This window comes from Zea mays, chromosome 2, assembly GCF_902167145.1.
Source record: "Zea mays cultivar B73 chromosome 2, Zm-B73-REFERENCE-NAM-5.0, whole genome shotgun sequence".
Lineage (NCBI taxonomy): Eukaryota > Viridiplantae > Streptophyta > Magnoliopsida > Poales > Poaceae > Zea > Zea mays.
Genome location: NC_050097.1, coordinates 144,987,651 through 144,998,424, shown reverse-complemented (window position 1 = coordinate 144,998,424; position 10,774 = coordinate 144,987,651). Strand labels below are relative to the sequence as shown.

Sequence of the window (10,774 nt, the reverse complement as noted above, 5' to 3'; positions counted from 1 at the left end):
ACCAGGTATATTCAATCCAGTACTTCATGGGAAGCGGCTTTTCCAACAGTTCGCGGTTCACACCTACATCAAGATTGAGAGCTCTCGTTTGGATTTCATACGTAAAAACCAAGACAGATTAAGGGCGGATCTATACAAGGGTTTGGTAGATAGCTTGCATGAAGGCGAGAACAGAGCAGACAAAATTGGAAAGCGAACCGTGCTGTCTACATCATTTATCGGTGGTCCTCGTGACATGCGACGCCGGTATATGGATGCTATGGCCCTTGTGCGGAAGTTTGGGAAGCCAGACATATTCCTCACTATGACGTGCAACCCCAATTGGGATGAAATAACCAGAGAGCTTCTCCCTATGCAGTCACCACAGGATCGTCCGGACCTTGTTGTTCGCATATTCCGTGCAAAACTAGAGGAACTGAAGAAGAGATTGACTAAGCATCATATTCTTGGAAAAATCCGGGCTTATGTCTATGTCGTGGAGTTCCAGAAGCGAGGTTTGCCTCATGTCCATTTCCTACTCATCATGCAGAGAAAGTACAAGCTAACTTGCCCCGATCAGTATGATCTCCTTATCTCTGCTGAGATCCCTGACAAGAAGAAGTACCCTGAACTATACAAGATGGTTATCAAGCATATGATGCATGGACCGTGCGGGTTGCTAAATCCTAAATGCCCATGCACTAAGGGTCGTGCTTCATGCAAAAACCATTATCCTAGAGCTTTTAGCAATGCAACGTCTCAAGGAAAGGATTCATATCCTATTTATAGGCGTCGTGATGATGGGCGTAAGGAAATGGTTCGAGGTTATGAATTGGACAACAGATGGGTCGTCCCTTATAACCCTTACCTCCTCCGGCTCTTCAACTGTCACATCAATGTTGAGGCGTGCGGGAGCATCAAGGCTGTCAAATACTTGTTCAAATACGTATACAAAGGCCACGATCGTGCGTCTGTGACAGATGCAAACAAGGCTGATGGTGACGTTGATGAGATCAAGCAGTATAGAGATGCTAGGTGGGTGACCCCTCCAGAAGCCCTTTGGAGGATATTCAGCTTTGATCTAAGTCAAAACTCTCCACCAGTGATGCAACTGCAGCTCCATCTTGAAAACATGCATATGGTGTCATTTCACGAGCGTGCTAAAGTAAATCATGTTGTCCAACGTCCAGGTGCCGATAGGTCAATGCTTACGACATATTTTGAGGCAAATAGGCTACACGAGGAGGCTCGGGGCATCCTTTACCGTGATTTTCCTGAGTGGTACACTTTGCAACAAGGCAAAGTGTGGCAAAGGAGGAAACGAAACACGGGTGGACATGTTGGTAGAATAGTCTCTGCTCATCCAGCTGAGGGGGAGCGCTTTTATCTTCGACTTCTCTTAAACCATGTGACAGGTGCTACCTCCTATGCGGATCAAAGGACAGTAGATGGTGGCACACTACCATCTTTTCGTGAGGCAGCACAAAGGAGGGGACTGCTTGAAGCAGACGACACAATAGATGAGTGTCTCAACGAAGCCGCTATTTACCAAATGCCGTCAGCACTACAAAGGTTGTTTGCAACAATACTGGTATAATGCGAGCCGAACGATGTGGCAGAATTATGGCAGAGACACCTTGATTCAATGGCAGAGGACTATCACCGTAGTACTCAAAGCAAAACCCATGTGCAACAGATGGTCTTGATTGACATTAGAAACATTTTGCAGTCAATGGGTAAAGACATAAAGACATTCCCTCTCCCTGCTATCATCGACAAATATGACGATTCACATGGTACTGATAAAGAGATTTACGAGGAGGAAAGTTTCGAGCCGACAGCAGAAGACGTTGCTATGAAAGAAACCCTAAATGAGGAGTAGAGGTCTGCCTATGATAAGATCCTATCTGTCGTTGACACCAATAACGGTGGAGTGTTCTTTGTGGATGGGCCTGGTGGGACTGGCAAGACCTATCTGTATAAGGCATTGCTTGCGGTACTACACAGTCAGGACAAGATTGCAGTTGCAATAGCTACATCTGGTGTTGCAGCTTCCATATTGCCTGGGGGGAGGACTGCCCATTCACGCTTCAAGATACCACTTACTATTGATGATGGTGCTGTATGTAGCTTCATGAAACAAAGCAGGACAACAAAGTTGCTACAAAAAGCATCGCTCATTATCTGGGACGAGGCATCGATGACTAAGAGACAAGCAATTGAGGCGCTAGACAATAGCATGCGTGATATAATGGGACGGCCTGGGCTGCCCTTTGGTGGGAGGACTGTTGTGTTCGGGGGTGATTTCAGACAAGTACTCCCTGTTGTACGCAAGGGGTCAAGGGCTCAGATAGTTGCTGCCTCTCTACGGAGTTCTTACCTCTGGGAATCCATGTGCCACCTAAAGCTTGTTCAAAACATGAGGGCACAGAGTGACCCATGGTTTGCAGAATATTTGTTGCGCGTCGGTGGTGGAACTGAGGAAGCGAACAACGATGGTGATGTTCGTCTTCCAGATGAGGTATGTGTGCCATATATTGGTAATGATCGCGACCTTGATATACTGATAGATGACATTTACCCCAATCTAAATGAAAACATGTCTAACACAAGCTACATCACTTCAAGAGCAATATTGTCTACACGGAATGACTGGGTGGATATGATAAATATGAGGATGATCGATCGTTTCCAAGGGGAGCAGATGATGTACCATAGTTTTGACACCGCGGTGGATGATCCTAATAACTATTACCCATCGGAGTTTCTAAACACGCTGACTCCTAATGGACTACCCCCGCACGTTCTGAAGCTCAAAGTTGGATGCCCAATCATGTTGCTTAGGAATATAGACCCTGCTAATGGACTTTGCAATGGCACGAGGTTGGTGGTTCATGGTTTCCAAAAAAACAGTATTGATGCTGAAATTGTCCTTAGCCAACATGCTGGAATGCGAATTTTCTTGCCTCGTGTACCCCTGTGCCCCTCTGATGATGAGATGTTCCCTTTCCAGTTTAAAAGGAAGCAGTTTCCGATAAGACTAAGTTTTGCCATGACGGTTAACAAGGCCCAGGGCCAGACGATTCCTAATGTTGGTGTGTACTTGCCGGAACCAGTGTTCTCTCATGGCCAGCTTTATGTTGCTCTATCAAGGGCCACCGCTCGATCGAAAGTGAAGATACTTGCCATTCCAGTCCATGATGAGAAGAAGAAGAAGGGGGTTGAAAGGAACTCAGCGATAAATGGCGCAACATACACAAAGAATATCGTTTATAAGGAGGTCCTTACGCCGTAGCTGACATTGATGAATGCATGGCAATTAACAACTTGTAATGCACTTAATTATTTTGGTTTTTAGGTGAAGATGTATTTTTGCCTTTTATTTCTCTATTTTGGCTCCTTTTTAGCTTCCTATTGTTTAGTGGTCATTTGGTTGATACAACAAAGAAAGCAGATGAGCATTGAATATATGTTATCAGTCTCTTTTCATTATGTTTCATGTATTGTTTAGTAAATAGTCTTGGTCTTTGGACCCAACTTAACTAGATATATAGATAACTGCATCTCACTTAAATAGAAGAACAATGTTCAGTATGCAAATCTTGTTTATAAGGAGGTCGTGGAGCTGTAAATGCTTTAGATGCACCTGTAAATATTCTCAGTTATACAATGTGATCATAAATAAAAAAATCTAAGGAAAATCATGGCAATTCTTTAAATGTCATGTGTTCTTGTGTTGATCCTGAAACTGTTCCTTGAGCTATTGATATGGAAAACTGTATTCCTATACTATAGATTATCCATACATGAACCTACCAATGTGGGAAAAAGAATGTATGCAGCTAATTATTTCAATGTCATACCTTGTAGTCTTGCATAAATTCATAATGCATAACAGTTTCTGGCTCATTGCTTGCCGCTTTCAAGACTTTATCAAGCCCTTCACGAGTACCATTGTCAACTAAGAAAATTACAGTATGTCAGAACTACAATATTATCTTCCACGACAGAAAATGTAAATATTGACTGGTTTGAGAGGAGAAATGGAAATTACCACAGTTTGTTCCAAGCACACAAATGTTTTATATAATTTAGGGCACCAACAAAACATTCCGCTCCAACAGTAAAACCTCAAACCTAAACTATATAACAGCCCACTATGATATAGTATATTTGAGGCACTTGAGAGTGCCTCATAATTTTTTGACCAAATTTTATGGAATGATACAATGTTGGAGTAGTTTTTCCTATGTAAAACTCTATATTTTAATTTGAAGCACCAGTTTGAGACATTATTAGAGATGCTCTTACGTTGGAACTGCTTGGAGCCCTACAAACGAACCCATAAAAACAAAGCATTAAGCAACACAACAGTCCATAGACCAAAGAATCTCTTAAATGGTAGTTCAAGGCAACCATGTCACTGAAGAATCAGAGTATCCAGTGGAGATAGCTGTTTTGCAGCACATTAATTGCAAAAAGTGGATTCCATTATTATTAAAACATCTATAAAGTTTTTAATATCGACTTGGACTCTGAACTATAGTACACCTCAATTACATCATCAAATAATAAATAGCCACATCTATGAGCTATAAAAAGGTCAGCAGATATAAAACCTGCTGTACTGAACCAAGCGCAAAAGGAAGGCTGCTGGTGTTTTCTTCAGCAGCCACGTCTCTTCACAGAATGAAGGGGATCTATTGCTGAATCTTCAAGACAGGAAAGGCAATAACGTCCCTTATGCTAGAAGAGTTCGTCAAAAGCATTACTAACCGGTCGATACCGAGGCCCTGATGTAAGGTTACTCAAAAAAAATTAGTCACAAAAGATATAGGTTCTCGACAAATAATTTGCAGTTCCAAGAACAATAGCGTGTTAGCAGTAGCGAAAATACACAATTTAATCAGTCCTACCATTCCTGATGCCGGTGGCATTCCGTATTCCAATGAAGTCAAGAAGTCCTCGTCTAAAGAAACTTCATACGAGTAATTGTCGTCGCCTTCACCCTCGGTAGATTTGACCTCCTTAGCCATTGTAGCACGCTTAGCATTGTGCTGTTTTATTTGATTTTCAAGACAGCTTCGCTGCAATAAAGACACATTTGAATTTGAAAATGCACATTTGAATTTGAAATGATCTGACAAGCAAGTTGTGATTTCCATCTATCTTAATGATCACCTAAATAACATATTATAAAACTCAGACTGAATTACATCTTCCTTATCTCCCCAGTTTCCAGGTGTAACCTTGAGCTATTGTTACGGTCGGGAACATTTATAGGCGCTCGTAACAGGGGCTAATTAGGCAAAAGGAGGGGTATTTGGGATCAATCAGGAATGTCTGGTTCAGCAATAAACAAGCAATTACAGCCAATCCCATTTTCACTTCCTTTCTCTGTTATCTCATCTCCCTGCTATCTACCTTGCCACCATCCACCACGGGCAGGAAACCGGTGGCCAGCGAGCTCCCACAGCTACATCCTCAGGGACGTGACAACTGTACTATGATGCTACATCACGGACAGACTATTGGAAGTTAAACAACCACCTTGGTCCGCCTTTGTTTTTATTTCAAGTACATGCCATCAGTGGAACAAAGAAAGTTTTGAAGGGGAAAAATATTCATAATGGTCTACTACTGTACCACATGATGTAGTTTTACAGATTGTGAACTGAAATAGTACTAATTATTTAATTACATGCATAAGATTCCAAATACTTAATGTTTGATACTCCTTACATAACTTAGCAAAGAAATACTGCTAATAATGGCATTTAGGCATGCACTAAGGCCCTGTTTGTGACAGCTATACAGCTCCAAAAAATTTAGTGTAGTTGGTGGAGCAGGTGCTCCAGAAAATCGTGGAGCTGGAGCCTTTAGAAGACATTTAGATAAATCATTTTGTTTATTATTTAGATTACAAATATTTTTAAAACTATTTAAATTGATATTATAAACTACAGCTCCACACTGGAACTGAACCTAGAGCCATCCCGAACACCCCCTAAGAAACCAGGACATTCTTACGTGATCAATTGGGTCTGTGAGCTCAGAAAACGCATTGCCAATCTCACGGCCACAAATGAAAAGTTCGAATCGCTCAGTAAGGCCAACATGACTACAGCAAGAGAGAAAAAAACAGGGAGGTGAATGCAAAAGATCACATCATAATTACTGAGATGAACGCACCAAAACAGTTCATTTGTACCGATAGATCCTTGGCCTTTAGCAGATATTGCAGCATAGAGACAACTATTTCTAAAATGATGAGTGAACAGGTGAAGGTGAATCCTTGTAATTTTTTGTGTTGTTTCTTTGCTTTCCTGTTTCCTAATATTGTACTATGAACCCAGTGAACTTTTTGTCTGTTCCTAATAATAGAGCAGGAAAGTGAATCTCTGTCCTTTGTTTTTCTCAGCTATGTCTTTTTGTCTTTTCCAATTTTTATTTTGGTCTGTCATTTTGGATCACTGCAGAGGGGGTAAAAACATTATTTGAATCCATGTGGTAATGCTTGTGCATTGCACTGAGAAAGAATGATGTGGCATTTTTTTCTTGTTTGGGTGCCTTTGTACCCAAACATATTATTTACAAAAACATATTATTTAGATTATTTTCCCTCTTGTTATTTTGTTTGTTTCAATGCAGTAATATTGATGAGCAGCATCCTTTTTTGGATCTACCATTTAGCGCAAGCAAACAAGATACTTGTTTGCTACTATCTCTTTTTTCTAAACTCCAAGTTACATGTTTGCTGCTATCTTTTTTTTTCTAAACTCCAAGTTACATGTTTGCTGCTAAATTCTGAGACCTTTAAATTGATAGAGTGACTTTGTTTGTTGCTAAATTCTGATACCTCTAAATTCAGTCATAATAATACAATAATATACTGTTCATATTATTTTAGCATTTTTATAAGGAGCAATGTTGTATCTTTGCAATAATGCCATGATATACATCCTATAAGATCAATGGCATCGGGTATACTTAATCAAAATAGGATGGTGGCAGGCCTGTGTCCCTTTCCTCCGTAAGTTTATACAAGTTCACTTGTCACATCTATATGAATGAAGAACTTAAGCTAAAGTTTGTGTTTTATTTAGTTTCGTGCTATTTGACGATGTACTTTATATACTTAAAATACTTTTGTCAATAAAATTATGTTTGACACTTTCAATCTGATGGGTACAGACCAAATCACAATGGATATAGTGGTGGAGGAAGGAAATGTCGATGTTGGCAATATTGCTGAACCATCGTATGAGGTTGTGGCTAGAAGTGGTTGTTCAGCACAATTGTCAACTAATGACACTGATGAACATGAACTGGGTAAGTGCTATTATCAATTACAAAAAACTAAGGTCTGCATAATAAATATTTGTTTGACCCTTAATTCTTCTCTTGTGCGTAATAGCTATAGAGAGCGAGGATAGTAAGGTCAGTGTTGGTAATGCTGCAAAATAATCACACGATGTTGTGGGAGTAGGCATTGACTGTATTTTCAATCATGCTAAAGTGTCAACTGAAGCCGATCTTGGACCACAACCAGGTAGGCTCTGTATCTACACTCCTAAATGTAAATATTGTCTTATGAGTACTCCTAAAAATGCTTTTGTCAAGAGACTTATGTTTCATTCACTCCTCATACAGATGTGATACACTTGACATCTTTGGATGTTCCAAATGAATCAAGTCAAATAAGTTCTGATGCGGATATGGTAGAGCAGAACAAACAAGATGCTTTGGACACACTTATTAGAATATCACAACATAAAAAACCAAAGAAATTGAATGTAGCTCGAGTTGTCTCTGAAGGTAATTTTTTGTTCTTGCCTTATTGCATCTTATTGGTTTTCGCATATATCATTTGCTTATTAAGTATAATATTTTTCATTGTATAGATTATAAGTGCACCCCAGAAGATGTTCAGCTTATTGAATACATTAAAACATTACCGGGGAAACAAGTTGTGGTGAACATCGACAGCGCATGGTTAAATAGAAATGATATGGAATGTCTTTTTCATGGTGACATCCAATTGTCTGACGAAGTAAGTACATCTGTATGTCCATATTATATACAGTAATAAAGTATATATATTTATAATTATCATATTATACAGTATGGTATACATATTTAAAGCTAGCATGTATATTTGATTTGCTAATTGTATTCTTTTGGTGTACAGGCCCTCAGTGCATATATACACTGTATTAGGGGTGAAGAGCATTTACTTCATAGAGAAGGTGGAAATGTCTTCTTGGAGAACACATTCATTTCCAGTCTGCTTAAGCGTGATGGCGACCCTAAGGTGCTCTTAAATTGTAAGGAAGACACAATTGAAAAAAGGGTGGACAACTATTTACAGTCTGACATGGTTGACCTAAAACTCATCTCATTTTTAATATATGTAATATGTAATATATTGGTGCACAATACTTATAAATTAATGTTAATGTATGTTCTATGAAGGTGTTCCTTCCAATGAATATAGAAAATTTTCACTGGTACCTGGCAGTTCTGAATGCAAAAAAAAAGCGAGGTACATGTACTCGATTCTATGGGACAACAAATAACGGATCGCCGAGACCTTTATACTACAGTGAGTAATCATTTCTTTTATATTATGATTATTTCATCATTACATTATTTGTTATCTATAAATCTTGATATGTTTTATATATACACATAGTTAAAAGGTCTAGAAAGATAGATTAAACTTGCAGCAAAACATAAAGAGCTTTACCAAGGCAAGTGGTCGAATCTTGATGTTGCATCATGGCCAGTTATAGAGAAGATCACAACACAAATGCAAACCGATGGGTAAAATTCATGTGACCACAACTCTACAAAATTGGTTGTATTTATTTTCATATATACATAGAAACTCACATGATCTGTTAAATTTCATATTAGGGTATCTTGCGGGCTATGGATGATAAACTATATGGAATACTGGACAGGATCCTCTTTATCTGATAACGTAACTCAGGTAGAGGACGTATATTTATTTATAGGAACAATGTTTCTTTTGTTCTAATTTATATACTTGCAGGATGATATATCAATGTTTAGGTTTAAGCTACCTGCAATATTATGGGACTCGAGATTAAACACAAAGAAAAGACATCAAAATCTTGACCACAATGTGGATGAAGATGGAGAGAGTTCAAGTGATGTTCAAATAATCGATACTCCATGTGAGTTATCTAAATCGTCAAATACATCACATCAGATTGAACCATATATATCTCCATATGTTCTGCCTGCTAAAGTAACATCAACAAACACGCAAGAACTGATGTTTGTATTATGCACATATATCATGGGGATAGACAACGCCAAATATTTAAAGTAAGTTAATTCTCATTTAATATAGTATATGCATGGTAAATATTCAACACATATGTTCTTGCTTTAACTATAAAAACAAATGTTCATTTAATAGGAAACATTGGATTCAGAGCACTAAACCTTATCCAATTTCTTTAAGTCTTCAAAAACTTAAAGATATATTGGATGTAAATAAGCCGATGATACAGATTGTTTTAACATGGCTGTTCGGATGATCGCATGCAATGATGTCTTGTTCTTGTTGGAAGACAAATACCACTACATGGATCTACAATTCTGTATAAGTTCAAGTAATTAGTCTTTATTCATATAAGTGTGTTCATTATATCATTATTTTACTAACAAAAAGTAGTCCATAACTAAATTTGGTCGAGACCCTCGCCTTCGTGCAAAGCCAGATATCAACATGCTGGCAAAATTATTAAAATGTTGGCCTGACATGAAGTACGATGTTTCAGATTGCAAACAAGTAAGCTATACTCTTCATCATTTTTGTAATCTTGTTTTTTCTCTTACTTGAACTAATTTTTTAACTTGCAGATTCTATTGCCCTTTTCTTTCTTGGGTCACTTCACCTTATATGTACTTAACATGGACACTAGAAGCATCTATATAATGGACTCCATGCCTATACCATCATGGTTTAAGGGTGATCATCCTAGCATGCATTATATCCATAATATACATTATATTGCCAATAATATGAATGCTGCCATGGAATTGGCCAATCCTACATGGAAAGACGATATTTATATGTGGCGTCGTATAGTACCAACATGGGTTCCAAGAACATTAAACTGGTAATTTTTTTAACCCGTACAACGTATTAATTTTGTCTACATATATGTAACAACGTATTATTTTAATTTGTAGGGATTTATCTGGCTTTCTTGTTATCAACTTTATGCACGATTGGAATGGTATAAGGTTACCCTGCATTTGCACTGTGAGTACCCTATTTGTTCTAATACTTTGTCAATATTGTTCTTCTATAATTGATTATTAATCGAGTTCAATGATATGTAATAATGAATGAGCAGAATGGGAATGACCTGAGGACCAAATTCTTAGTAGAATTATTGAAGTACAAGGATAATGAATCCAAAGACAACATTCCAGAAGAAATACAAGAAATTATTAGGCACATCAGATAGATATGATTTTATTTGTAATGATACTCAACTTATTATCCTAATTAATTTTATTGCCTTTTAGGTTCATAGTATCGTTAGGAACATTTGCCAACATATATTTTAGTTATATGTTGCAAATATGAAGGCAGTTCAGATTTCTGTACTTTCAAAGATGCACTGGTGTTTTAGAAGCTTCAGCTTATCCTACTATAGTACTGTGCTTAAAAGACTCCTATGGGTTTTCATCTTTTTATTGGAAACGAAGTACCATACTATTGTACTGTACAGTGACTTACAGGTATGGA

The 10,774-nt window shown here is 38.1% G+C and overlaps 2 long non-coding RNA genes across 2 annotated transcripts; one reads left to right on the top strand and one right to left on the bottom strand.

The window, feature by feature from the left end:
* Positions 1-4,648: 4,648 nt before the first annotated feature.
* Positions 4,649-5,066, bottom strand: LOC109944558 (uncharacterized). Its single transcript, XR_002267637.3, has 2 exons — positions 4,896-5,066; positions 4,649-4,772 (listed from the first exon to the last, which is right to left on the bottom strand). It is a non-coding gene; the product is annotated as an uncharacterized lncRNA (long non-coding RNA).
* A 4,816-nt stretch (positions 5,067-9,882) lies between these two features.
* On the top strand, positions 9,883-10,427 carry LOC103647047 (uncharacterized). The gene is made up of 3 exons (XR_002267636.1): positions 9,883-10,136; positions 10,210-10,282; positions 10,377-10,427. It is a non-coding gene; the product is annotated as an uncharacterized lncRNA (long non-coding RNA).
* Positions 10,428-10,774: the final 347 nt, after the last annotated feature.